This window comes from Nestor notabilis, unplaced genomic scaffold (genome assembly GCF_000696875.1).
Source record: "Nestor notabilis isolate BGI_N333 unplaced genomic scaffold, ASM69687v1 scaffold3483, whole genome shotgun sequence".
NCBI lineage: Eukaryota > Metazoa > Chordata > Aves > Psittaciformes > Psittacidae > Nestor > Nestor notabilis.
In genome coordinates, this window is record NW_009923191.1 from 97,764 (window position 1) to 112,029 (window position 14,266).

The window sequence follows — 14,266 nt, forward strand, 5'->3', positions numbered from 1 at the left end:
TTTCCCTACTGTCTGCCAGTGACTCTGCTCAGTTATGCAATATGTCTTGGTTCTACCTTACAGGAGCAGTTTCATCCCATATCATTAATATACTCCTGCTGCTGCTTGATTGTCAGATGATTGTATGCTAGCTTTGCAAGTTATATTTCTGGGTTTTCTGGGACAAAGGATTTCTGGCTGTGGAAACGCAACTTCAGCAGGATGGTAAGGACTGAGCAAGAGAAATGTGCACTTTGCATGATAATTTTTTGTGCAGCCATTTCTTGTTGCCTGATATAAAGATGTAATACTCAAGGGCTGTCTACAAAAGTTCATATAAATAAACCTCTTGACAACTCCATTAAAATCAGGAGATTGGCATCATTGCAAGATCACTGTAACTAGTGTAAAAATTAAGTCCTATCTGTATTTGATCTGTTTCTGTAGAGGGCATCCCAAATATGCTTTTCATGTCTTACAAATATTCATTCTTTTCTCCTTGGGTAAGGAAAGTGCTTCTGGCTCCATTTTAAAAAACAGCATGACTAACAGAAGGAGAAAAGCTGAAGGCGAAGCAAAAAGCCTGTGACAGAACTGGGAATATAAACTACACCTTTTCTGCTTTGTTTTCACCTTCTTTCACCAATGCAGTAGGAATCTCTGAACTAAAATTTCATATGTGCTCATAGTTTGCTAGACGAAAGTTGTATAAACAATCAAATAACTTGTTATTTTTTTCTTCTGTGCTGTGTCTCAGAAGGTTTCCATTTCTCATATGATTTCATTTCTCATAACTGACGTTTCACCTCAGATCATTTTCATCAGTTTGTAGAAAACAACATTTTAAGTTTTCTGCTTTGTCTGTACCTGATCTTCTAGCACTGAAATAAAATGTGCTTCCAAGAGCATACAAGCATTTAAGGCCTGATGTGAATTCCGCTGGAATCAGTCAACCAGCATTTTAATGTTCAAGATGGGTAATCTCTCACTGAGAGCTCATCTTGGGTTTTACTGATATATTTTCCATAAAGTTCCCAGATAGACACATTGGAATTGTCAACCTGCTTGACACTGCTAAGACTTTTAAAACCAGTTGTGATAAGGGTTTTTTTTTGGTTGTGTTTTTTTTGTTTGTTTGTTTCTTTGTTTGTTTTGGGGTTTTTTTTTTTGGGGGGGGGGGGTTGTTGTTGTTGTTTTGGGGTTGGTTTTGGGGTTGGTTTTTTTTTTTTGGTTTTTTGTTTTTGTTAATCACTAGAATAAAATGGGGGGAATGAGAAAGTAATAGAAGATAAACTGCAAAACCAAAATTTTTCTCTCAGATTGAACTGTAACTTGATTTCTTTACCCAGAAGATGCATCAAACTCAAGTAATTAAGACAACGGACCAAACCCCTTAGTTAATTAATGGTACAAGAGCTTAGAGATGTCATGTATAACACCCAGAATTAAAATAAATGACAGTAAAGGAAGGTGGTGGGTCCTCCTGACTGTCAGTGAGGTTAAAGACCAGCCCTTCCAGTACCCGAACCTAACTGGTGGCTCTGCAGCTCAGGGCCAGCAGGGCAAAGGCAGCAGAAATGCTGACCAGGGAGAAGAAAATGCTCTTGCCAAGTTCCTCGGCAGTCACTTGCCTGTAAAACTGGAAGGAAAAGTCTGTGTTTCTGGGAACTATCCCTTGGTAAGGATTTCCACTGTGGGGCTGCTGCTCCTGCAGCACTTGGTTTTCTTATTCTGCTTGTGGCCACACGACTGCTGACAGCCAGGGACAACAGGCTCAAGTGCAGCAAAGGAGCATTGCATACAGTCATGGATAAAGAAAATGTAAAGTCAGTTCAAGGTTTCTTGATTTAATTGTAAATAGATTTCATATCTGGATACCATGCCAGAAACAACTCCTGAATTCATTCACCTGGACATTTGAGAACTATAGTTATTACTTTTTCAGGTTATAGCAACATTTGTCTTTCTGAGCTGTCAGTAAGACCATTTCTAAAAATTTTTAGCAATCAAAAAATACAAGTTTCCCTTTGGTCTGGCACTGTCTATGAGAATGAATTGATCACAGGGGATCTGGTTACATCTCTCTGATTCAGCACTAGTTTGGCAGTGGTATTACTGCAGTCATGGTCTGCTTTATTTAACGTTACTGTCAGATTCAAGGAGTGGGGAGCTGTGCACTTCACCACCTCCATCTCTGCCTGCCTCTGCGCAGTCACTGGAAGGAGAGCTGAATGACACCAGCCTTGGGTGCTGAGCCTTTCTCAAAGGCAGGATCTAGCTGCCAATGGAGACTCTAGTGGCCTTTTTCTGCCAGCTCATTCCAGTTTGCAGAGTCAGGGCAGCACCTAGCAAGCACCTTGCACAACTGTCAAAAACCTGTCAGGTCTCTGAACTAGTGACAGACTTTCTGGTTCGTAACAAAAATCCTGGTTTTAATGTATTTAAGGAGGAGAGGGGAGATGGAAGTTGGACAGTGTATATGCCTCCATCATAATATGTATCACATTTTAAACAGTATTTAAGTTCATTTACATTACAAAGTAATGTAATAGAATTAAACTTGCACATCTTACGCTTCATGACAGTTTCTACGTGCACAGCTGTGAAGTGTTTCAGATATCTGCACCATCAAAATGGTGCTGTATCATCTGAGGACTGGCACAAATCTGTAATGAGGAGCAGCCTTTTGAAAATAAGCGTGCATGAGTACTGTGACAGGAAATGCACAGGACTGATGAGAAGAAACCACCAAAACAAATACACGGGAAGTACATGGGAGTCTCACAGTTTGTGACTTGTGGTAATTTTGAGTGTGTTTCCTGAACTGCCCACAGAATGGGAAAGGATCTCCAGTTCCCTCATTTTTGGGAAGCAGCTAGTGAAGGCCTATCAACACGACTGGAAATCATTCAAAAGAGGCGGGCTGCCAGAAGAGGCTGAGTGACAGAGGGACTGGCTCCATTTGTACTAATATATTGAGCAGCGCTGGGGCACAGGCCTGTCCATCAGCCTGCAATCACTCATACACTTAAATTTTTAGTACAATTTCAAATATAGGTATCACTCAGTCTATATACAGTTCTTCCAAACAAGTGCTAAGCATATATTTCCAATAAGCAGTCTGGATGTCTTGCAGGGTCAGTTAAGCAACATTTACTAGCATAGATATAAACTCTGGTGATAAAATTAATCTCAATTTTTGTTTTATCCCTTCTAGGTATTCATAACCTACGCCTTCTGAACTTCTATTTGTTGGTGAAACAAAGAAGAATAAATCTATAAAGCAATGCCAGTAGCACCTTTTGGGTGTCTAACCAACTAAAATATTCTCCAGCTCTTATTTAGCCACTGCTTCCACATAGGGTAATTGTGGAGAGTTTGTTACCTTAAAGGAGGAGTCAAAGCCAACATGATGTGGGTGGATGCCACTAGCTGTGAATATTGTAAGAGAGCATGACAAAAGACTTGACCTTCAAAGAAAGCTCCTAGGCCTGCTCTAAAAGTGACTGATTTCCTTCAATGTGTGATTTGAAGCTGTGCCTTCCTTTTCCCAGAAGATCTACCAGTGGCACAAGGTATTGTTTCAGCCACCACCCACTCAACAGTGTAGTTTGCAGAGAATTCATTAGGATATATCTGCCAAACACATTCTCCATCCAGGGGATGGCAGACCTGGATTTCCATCTTCCAGGCAAATATCCTTATCAGCACTCCAGGTGCCTCTGCTGCACCTGGCAGGGCTTGTTACCATTCCACTCAGGAAGGTGTGGTGCAATTCTCTGGATCCTGCAGAGCCAAGGAGCTGTGCATGTAAAACAGTGTAAGCGTGCCTGTTCTCAGTCCCTCACCGTGCTGGTTTAAGAGGTACTTCTTTATCTACCAGGATCCATGGCCTTGGTCATGCATCTGGGTTCCCTGCAGATTATCTACAGCCTTAGCACTTTTTTCTTCATAACACAACTCTGCATCCTCTGTTGGGATATAGCTCAAGTTTGCAGTTAACTACTTTGGGTTTGAATTTGTGGGTTTTTTCTTACTAAAGTACCAGTTGTTGCTGTCTCCTGAAAAACTTGTGTAGGTCAGGTGGGGCTTGATGGAACAGACTTTTGCGAGCCATAAAACTGTGTTTGAACTATGTGAATGTATGAGCTAGAATGCTTGATTGCACAAATGCAGTCTTTCAGGAAAAAATTAGATGCTAACAAGACAGTCAGGCTATTGGCTGTTCTGTTCCACTCCTTTATTCATACAGCTCAGTGGTGGTAAGCATTTACACTTCTGTTAAACATCACGTTGATCAAAACAAAATTATCTGAGAATGCAGATAAATGCTGTTATGGCCATGCAGAGCTGGTAGAGTCAGTGACTGCAGAGCCAGCTGGCTTTAATGTTTGCTGTTCCAGAACATGCGTAACTGGCATAGGCAAAATACACTTTAGAGAGCAGTCCATGGCCATGAGCAGCTGTTCTACCAGATACGCCTCCTTAGCTTATTGTCAGCTAAAGACACAAGTGCTAAAATATCTCCTGAGGCATGTAATGGCCTGCCTTGGGGCTTTAGTTTCCTGACCATGCAGCTTGGACACCTGCTACAACGTGCTAAACCAAACTAACTTTCTGTTCTATGAAAAACAGAGCAGAAGGAGTAATTAACATGCAACTTATTTCCCTCCCTGCAATGAACTTGGCATCAGATCAGAAACAGTCCCACTCTGATTTTTGCAACTCTTTCAGAACCTGCCTCTCTTTACTTCAATTATCAGTGTTCTCATGAGATGGTGGCTTTAAGAGGTCCATCATCCTACAAGGGAGGTCAGCAGAGATCTACAAGCCAACAGCTGGTCCACCACAGGGCCTGTTTCTGGAGACCATAACCTGCAAAATGTGCCTACACTGCTACTTTGATTTACACTGTAGTTCATTCCTAAACATGTGACTGCACTCTAGGAGCTGTCTAGCTCCTTTCATCAGCAAATGCTCAGCCAACCTTGCAACCCAGCCCCAGCTGTGCGCTGCTGAATGCAATGCCCATGTGAATATTCTCTCAGGCTGTCACGAAACTGTCATGTTATTTTGGGCACTTGCGAAGAAAAGAAAAGTAAAACAAACAATGACAATGTCTCAAAGCAGCAGACTGTCAGTCTTAGCTGAGGAAAGACTTGGACCAAGTGCTTGCAGAGCAGAGAATTTAGAGACAAGGATGTCGTGCAGGACAGTGTCGAACACTTTGCACAAGTCCAGGTAGATGACGTCAACTGCTCTGCTGCTGTCCATCAGTTCTGTAGCCCCATCATAGAAGGCCACCAAATTAGTCAGACAGGATTTCCCCTTAGTGAAACCATGCTGGCTGTCACCAACCACCTCATTGTTTTTCATGTGCCTCAGCATTCTTTCCAGGACAATCTGCTCCAAGATTTTGCCAGGCACAGAGGTGAGACTGACCGGTCTGTAGTTCCCCGGGTCTTCCACCTTCCCCTTCGTGAAAATGGGGGTTATATTTCCCTTCTTCCAGTTATCAGGAACTTCACCTGACTGCCATGACCTCTCAAATATGATGGACAGTGGCCGAACAACTTCATTTGCCAGCTCCTTCAGGACACGTGGATGGATTTCATCAGGTCCCATGGACTTATGCTCATTCAGGTTCTTAAGATGGTCTCGAACCTGATCCATCTATCGAACCTGATAGAACCTGATAGACATGATAGAACCTGGTATCGAACCTGATAGACATGACCCACTCTATATCAGCTGGCCCAAGGTTGTCTTCATGCTTCATCCGCAAAGATAGTAAACACATTGCCAAAATTCACCTTTTCTTGCTCCAGCACCAAACTCTAGAGGAAAGGATGCTATTGTACGGCAGCCAGAAGGAAGCTCTAGAGCAGTCACCTGCATTAGGTTGAAGAACCTACCTAGAGTATGTCTTGAAGGTATACATGGTTGTAGTCAGATTTTTTCCATGAATTTCAATTTTTACAACAGGACTAAGAGGTCTGCCTGCCCTGGTGTTCAAGTCAGTAGAGAAGGAGGATTCGTGGAAGATAAGCCACCCTCAGCCTGGTAGTGGTTCATGTGAGAATCTTTCCTGCATTTCCTCCAAGAATTTTTGTCTGAGGTCTGTTAGCCCATTAGACAGATCCTGCATGCTCATTTATACTGTAGATGGAGAGTAATGAGACCTCTAAGTCAGGAGCTTGTTACTCTAATGAGTCTTTAATATAATAATTTGAGAGGTAAACATACTCATTTCAGACAGTGACTATGGAAGATACAGATGATGAATAGTATTGTCAAATCATCCAGAAGGAACATAGATCCGTGATTCTTACTGAATCAAGATAGAACTGGGATTCATATGTCAGTCAAACATAATACAGCAGGAGTTCAGTTCCTAACTGCCATAAAAATAGTAACCTTATGATAACAAATTTCATATTTCATCATTTTAAAAAAAGTATTCAAGATTTTCCTTAGTTTTCTTTTAATGGTTACATATATAAAAAGCACTTTTAACTAGAGAAGTGTGGGAGAAACACCACTCAGTTAAAAAGAGAAGTGCAAAATGTTACCGTTTTCACATTTCAAAGCCTTGAAGATAATGTTTCTGCTCTAAAGCCTCAGTAAAGAAAGTATATGATCCCATTTTTCGTTCATTAAATCTTCAAAAGTTTCCTGTCTGTGTATAGTATTTATTGAGTCGGAGAAAAACTATAGAATTTATGTATTTCATAGTTTTCTGTGTCAAGTGGAAAGCAAACTTCTTACACCAGAATGGCTGGAAATAGACTTTCTAAATCCGTGTTTATGAACCAAAACCAAATTGTCTTAATAATAATCTATACTGCATGCTTTTGTTTGGCAGATATTTGAAAGAAATGTTAAGGTACTTGATATTTGCTGGCCAAGTCATGTTTCTATGCCTAAACCCTGCTGGCACTTAAATAGTATAATTTTAAAACTCCAGCTTTGAAAACTCTAGTTATGTTAGTGGAAAGTTTGTCCATGGAACAGTGCTACTGGTCCTAACTAGCTGTCATTTAACCTTTTTTTCTGAGTAGTGATGATAGGCTTAAAAGAGACTTTATAAAATAGCAGCCCAAAATCTACATTAGGCATACAAACACAGATTCTGGATGTATTAAAACGTCTCTCGCTGGCTTGCTTCTTTTTTCTCATTCGTGCATTTGCTAAAGAAACAATTTTGTCTTTAGCTCTAATCTAAATACAGTTCATGTGCATGGTTATTCTGATCCAGTGTATTGTGTTTATGCTTTCATGGGAGACAACCGTGTTGATTTTTGTAATTGATATTAAAGAAAACTCTAGCCTCATGTTTTTATTTGGTTAGTGCTGAAAGAATTAGTGAACTTCCATGAACAGTTACACAGTGGTTGTTCAATGAGCCGTGCCTAACAAAGTAAAAAGGTTTAATTAGCCCAACCTAATCTGACAACTCGCTGCTGGCACACTATCTGTTAGTACAGCTGGCTAGTGATGCATGTATGCATATGAGATAAAGATCACTCCTTACAAGCTTTCTTTGCTTTTCAAGTATTGTGTGGTTGAATTCTTGCAATTTCAAGTTGTCTTCTCATACAAACTTTGCTTGACCCCGTTCAACTTAGAAACAGGTCTCAGTTAATAATATTATCATGTTCTTAATTTTGAATTTTGATAGAGGCTGGTTTTAAGCTAAACACTGGCAATGCCTATACAAAATTCATGTTTTATGTGTTTGAACGCGTCAGAAGTTCAGATCACCCAAGAAACCACAATCTAGGTGTGGCCAAGACCTAAGCCAGTGACATATCCAACATGTACCACTGTGTTGGGGTGCAAAATCCTTGAGTACAGTGCAGAGCTAGGCTTCTCAAAGTAGTATTAGGCATGCACAGAGATAGTCACATATTTAAGTTTACAGCATCTTCATTCATACTTTCAAAAAGACACCTTTTATTCATGTGTTCATGTTCATAGTAAAAATGCAAGATCAAGAAATTGCCTTACATGGATTTCCAACCCAAAACTGTAAGAAAAGTTTTCCTTATTTTTTGCCAGATTCATTTTGACCTACAGTCACAATCAGTGATGACCACTGAATAGTGAAAGGACAAGAACTAAACCTATATTCAGCAACCCCAGCTTGTGGCAGCGTCCTGGTGCTTCCCAGCAAAATTCAGCAGGGCTTTGTGAACATCCTGCATCCACTCAGTAATAAAATCTTGTCCAAATTCTGTCCAGCTGTGTTGTCCAATGGTTTCTTGCAGCAACCTTATAATCAACCGTTATGGAAGAGAAATATTTGAACTTGGAGTTTATAATCAGACAAAATATTATATTTCTGAACCTGTCCTCTACAACATATTTTACTTTTATAGAAAACATAGTAAACAAGTGTGCCAGTGTGTTTTCCTCACAGGTTCTTACCCCTCTGCAACAGAATCTTAGAATAAAAATCTAGGTTGGAAGGAACCTCCAGAGGTCACCTAGTCCAACCCTCTGCTCAAAACATGCTTGCTTAGGTCAGGTTCCTCAGGGACATGCCTTCCAGGAGGGTGATTTCACAACCTCTCTGGGCAGCCTTTTCCAGTATTTAAACATCACATGGTAAAAATAAGTTCTTAGAATTTTCTACAGTCAAAGTTTTCATTGATCTTCTCTTCAGTTTCTGCCAGCTTCAGCATCATGAGTCTTTGTCATTGTCCAGAAAGTTCTAGTCTGTCATTTACAGACAGGGCATTGCAGTTGCTCAACTAGACCTTGCTTGGCAGTAAATGAAAGAAAACCTCCATGGGCCTCCTGCTCTTCTGTCTCTGTTGGGTGAGGTCTTTGTGTATTCAGTTCCACATCATGGAACTGAATGTTTTGCTCCCCCAGGAGAGCATTGCAAAGGCACTAGAAAGGCTCAAAGGAGAGATTAAAATGTCCTTGTCACCTTCCTTTGCCATGATCTGCTTGTAAAACCTAAATGTAAAGTCAACACTGCTGGTGGCTACCTTAAAATGAGCCAGATTTCAATTACATTGCTGCTTTCCAGGAGATGTTTAGGTAATTTCCAGCTCTTAAGCTGTACTATTTATGGGGAGTGAAACCTAATCACTTGGTGGACTTGATTTCTGGCTGTCATCTGCATGATACTGAGGAATAGAATTCACATCTGAATAAGAAAGCATCATGAAAATTACATTTCTCTCCATAGAATGCCATCAATATTTGTTACAGAGGTTCATTTTATGATGGTTCAGATCTATGACTGAACTCACAGACTAGCATGCAAGCAATGAGAAAAAAGGGTTTTAATTAATGTCTTTGAAGTAGTTACTGAAGAAAGACTGGGACACCCATTAAATCCATAGAGTGCCAAAAATAATTCCTCATTTTTGCCCACAGAAATGAGATACAAGGCTTAGCTCTCAGTGGTTAGCTCTGTGTTGCCAAACTCCATGAATACTGAAGTGTTTAGAGAGGCTGTTTTCTCCTTAAACTTCTCTTGACCTTTCATCATCTTCCACCACCCAAATTTCACCTCCATTCAAAGCACGCATCACATCCTACCGGCTGCTTTGGAAAGAAAATAGAGCTGGATTTCTTGGGGGATCATGGAAAAACACTTGGGAATCAATGTCAGTAAAAAAGAAATGCGAGATAAACATTGCCCATACTGTTAAAAAATAAAAAGATGGGACATATCAGACCCCTGTTATTGCCTCTAAACTAATTTGGCCTTTTAATTTTGCTGTGCTGAGAAAATGAAAATGCGTATCTGTGACGCCTTCATTTGGACAGCAACAAAACCACAGAAAGGATTTTTTTTAAAGAAGCATGAATTAAAATGACATGTGCTTATCCCATATGTGGTTGTGTCTTCCTCTTTTTCTTGATTTCTTTTTAGTACAGAAAGTGAATTATTTCTTTAAGGAGCCTCCACATGTTACACTATCAAAAAACTGGCACAAAAGTGAGTCACCTCAGATTGGAATAGCTCTGAGTTTCTTTTATGATTCATACGATTTCACTGAATGAGTGGGATGAAAGTGGGTCTAAACTAAAAACTGGGTTTAACTTCACTGTAGCACATCTACAAAATCAAAAAGAGAGAGCTAACTATCACCTCATCAAGCTTGACAGGGAGCAGTCTTTGAACAGATATTGAGGTGGAAATTGCTGGCAGTTAGAACAGATATAACATATCTCAGAAGAGAAACTCCTTTTGCTGCAGTGCTCTAAAAATGCCACATAGCTTGGTGCAGGGAGAGCCCCATGTACTTCTGAAATAAGGAAGAAAGAGCAAGAAGTGATTGCATCACATCAGCTGCCAGCTCTTATACATGGACTTTCTTTGGAGAAGGGAGTTCAGGAAGCCTGCCCTTAAGACTCAAGGCTCTGCAAAAACTAGTCAAAAGCTTAAAACAAAAACCTTATCTGTGCCATAAATGTAACAAAAGACAATGCAAATGTAAGTTCACCCTAGCCAGCCTTTGGACTCCAAGAAGCAATAGCACAGTTGCACTTGCATGGGTCTGAGCCTGTGCAATACAAAAATTTCCTTTGATTCTTTTTCAATTGGCATCACATTCTGGCTTTTTTATGCCAAAAGCTTTAACATCTGCTAACTAAGTTTCAGTGAAGCCTTAGAAAGACTAGAAGTCTACAACTGCATGGTGGCCTGCCCAGACAGATAGGCTAATTAGCCCCAGCGTGCCACTGGGCTAGACTAGGGAACTTCCCTAGTACCCTGTCTCATGGCAGCTTCAAGAAGGACCTCAGCTGGTACCTCTGCCTCTCACGGTACAGTGGGGACATTTTGGCCACCCTGGCAATCCCCCTCTCCCTGTCACTTGCTCTCATAGACTTCTGCCTTTTTTCAAGGAAGACCAGTGCTCTTAAGACATGACACGTTTCTTCACAGAACCTCCAAGAACACTACTATTTTCTCACTGTTTCACAAGAACAGCTATTTCCCCAGTCTTTGCTTTGCAGAGAATTGATTTCCTTTGTCACCACTGCCAAACCCACTCCTTTTACACAGATGAAATAAGAAACTGTACCATAAATAACACAGGTAACGTGGTCTCTAATACAAGTGTTTTCTCATGTTCACACCAGTTGCAAGGTGTCCCCTTAGCCAAGCGTTCTCTTCTGTTATTTGTTCTATTGCTTGCATTCCACACAGCATAATGCGGCCAGATAAGAAGTAAAAACAATCCTGGAGACTATAAATTAGCTTCTGGGGAAGGTTTCTTCCTTTTTCTCTTTTTTTTTCAGTGCAGGCATCTGGCAGTTCAGGTGTTTTGGAAGATGTTGTGATAAAAATCTGAGACTCATTTTTCAATTAACCCATAGCAAACACTTGCAGGTCCATTTAAACTGGACAAATCTCATAAAAAATGTTAAAGTCAGCTACCCAGAAGGAATAAGATATGAAGAACGTGGTGGAAAGCCAACAGCTTTGCTAGAACATGGTTTCCTTATGGAGCCACCCATTTCTGATGGACAGTGTAACCCTACTTCTTTTCCAGCCCTTTTCCCCAGACTGAAATTGTTTATGACTGAAATTGTTTCTGACTTATGAAATTGTTTCTGGTTTATGGCAATCATAGATTTCTGGATGCTGAAGCATGTGGCTATTCCTGGAAGTCTGAAGTAGGAAAAGCTAGTGAGATGTTCTGACAGTTCTATAACTTCAACCTCTGAAGCCATAACCTAGAAGCAGTTCTCAGAAATCAAACAGGTCCTCAGGAAAAGCATCCTGTGAACCTGTATCTGGAAGAAAGCTGCAGTCAAAGTCTGGAACTAGGTAAACTTCAGCATGCACAAGAGAGAAGATTCAAACAAGAAAGTAAAGGAGTGAAAAGCATCAATGCTTCTAGTGGTTGACTTGTGTGTGTTGTATCAACATCTGATAATCATAATACTGTCCTGTCTTCATATGTATTTTCCTAATAGGAAAGAAATTTCATGCTATATGTAAGACAGAAGTGACCAAAACATGTTTTGTCTGAAGAAGAAAAATGCATCTCTTTGCCAAGACTTTGCAGGAGTCAAATAACCACACACCGTCCATTCTTCCCCACAGACATTTTTTCTCCTGGCCAAATGACAGAGCACAAGCCAGGAATCTAATATATAGCAGAATTACTGAATTAACATTATGGCTCTCCATTTAAAAGGCTTGGACATTTTTATGTGAAGTGCATTTGTTTTGGTCTGGTTTTTGCAGTCTCTTAGCAGCCAGTGGTATGATTAAATGCACTCCCTTCTAGAAAACATTTTCTAGATCCATTCCAACAATGAAACTGTTGATGCCTTCAGACCCCCCATTCTGAGCCCAAACCATACATCACATAGGCAATTATGCTGCTGTTAACTCCATCTGACATATGCGAGGGATATTCATGAAGTATTTGGGGTTACCAAGGCTCTGTGTAGGCTGCAGGAAAGCACTGCCTTGAGCCATACATCTTTCACAAGGGTTTCCTGAACCTAGGTGTTAGTGTGATTAGCAGATGATGGACGCTGTCTATGTGGATCTCAGCCACAGCACCTTCATAGCTGCCAAGGTTCTGGTGGCAATAGAAGCCAGGTTTTTAGCCATGAATAATCACCAAGTTCTTCAAGAGCTGAGAAATTCACATAGTATAGCCCAGAAATATCTTATAATTGCTGATTGTGTGAGAATTGCTAGACAGTTTTGATACATAATGAAATACATTGTATCTGATTTTGAGAAATCGTATACCCCCAACTGATGGGTATGTGACATGAATGGCACTGTTTTCCCATGGGGATAACTATTTTCCAATTAACGGAATGTGGATGTGGTGATCAATGATGAGCACCAAGAAAAGCATGCTGTCGTTAAGGAGACACTCTTACCTCACCATTCCTGAAGTACCATGGTGTCAATCCCCACCAGATCTTTATAAACCTTCCTAATATTTTCTTTGTCATTATGTCCTGAAAGTGACATGCAGAAAGAACAGTATCATACAGTACAAGAACATAATAGGTTACTCAGTATCAAGACAATGCTAACAGGATGTAGCTATTTAGTTGTTATATATTAGAAAACAAATAAAAAGGACCTAAATTATGGTATGATCCTATGATATCTCCGGTTTGATGAGAAACACTGTCCTGCACAAACCATGACTGCACTGGATTTGTGATAACCTTAAGGCTGACAGTTTTGGGAGTGTTGTGCAATCCTTCTGTACTTGTTATTTCCACAAATTTGCTGCACACTTCCGGTGATGCAGCAAATCAGGACATTCCCTGATTTTAGTCAAAATAGAAAGAAAACCAAGGCAAGACACATGTGTATGGTTCCTACTTCCACTTGAAGACAATTCCGTACCAGAGTAATTTTGGGTCATCCAGTTCTTAATTCAGCTTGAATTTTCTCCACCTACTTTCAAATGAATTAAGCAACAAGGTTATCTCTCAGTGAGATCTGATTGGCAAAATGTCATTTAGTTTTGGTTTGGGTTTTTTTTTCCTACTAACAAAAGGAGACTATTGATCTGAGGTCCATGAGGTACAACAGAAACAAAGCCTTTTGGTATTTGCTTACAGAGTTGTTTGTCATTGCAACGCTGGACTTTGGCACACTGTCCTGAATTAGCCCTGAGATTTGTCAATTTTCTGTAGAATCTGTTTATCTATATTACACTAAGACCAAGCCCTTTTATGTTTAGAGGTATGAAGCCAACTGTATTGCACAGACTAAGTACAGTTACGAGTAAGAAACTTCTGTTAATAATTTATTTGATTTTGAGGAGGGCTTTGAGAGTGAATGTCAAGTGTTATGTGGCTGGCAGATAGATGTAGAAAGGTTCTTATGTTCCTTATTGGTATAGTTAGAACTACAATTTACTAATGTTGATATCAATAATTTAATTTCAAAGAAAGTAAAGATCCCCAAACAAATAAAAATAATTATATTTTAGAAATATTCACCATAAGTTTGAAGTTATATTTTTCACAGATATTTAAAGACACTAAAGTCTAAAAAGTTGCCATTTACGTTTCAGTTTGTCCTACCAGATTGAGATATTCTATTTCAAAATATTTAACCAATCTGTAATTTAAGCGCTTTCATTGGCTTTCTGTATTCAATGAGACATGCTAAGGATGTTGATTTAAAAAATTAAAGAAAAAAATACAATATTTACTGACTGATTTGTTTTTCTTTCCTTTCACAACTGTACAACTATCTAATGAAGCTGGTATGTTAAAATCCTCTCAGTTGTCTCACTATAAAACAATACAGTAGCAATAAGTT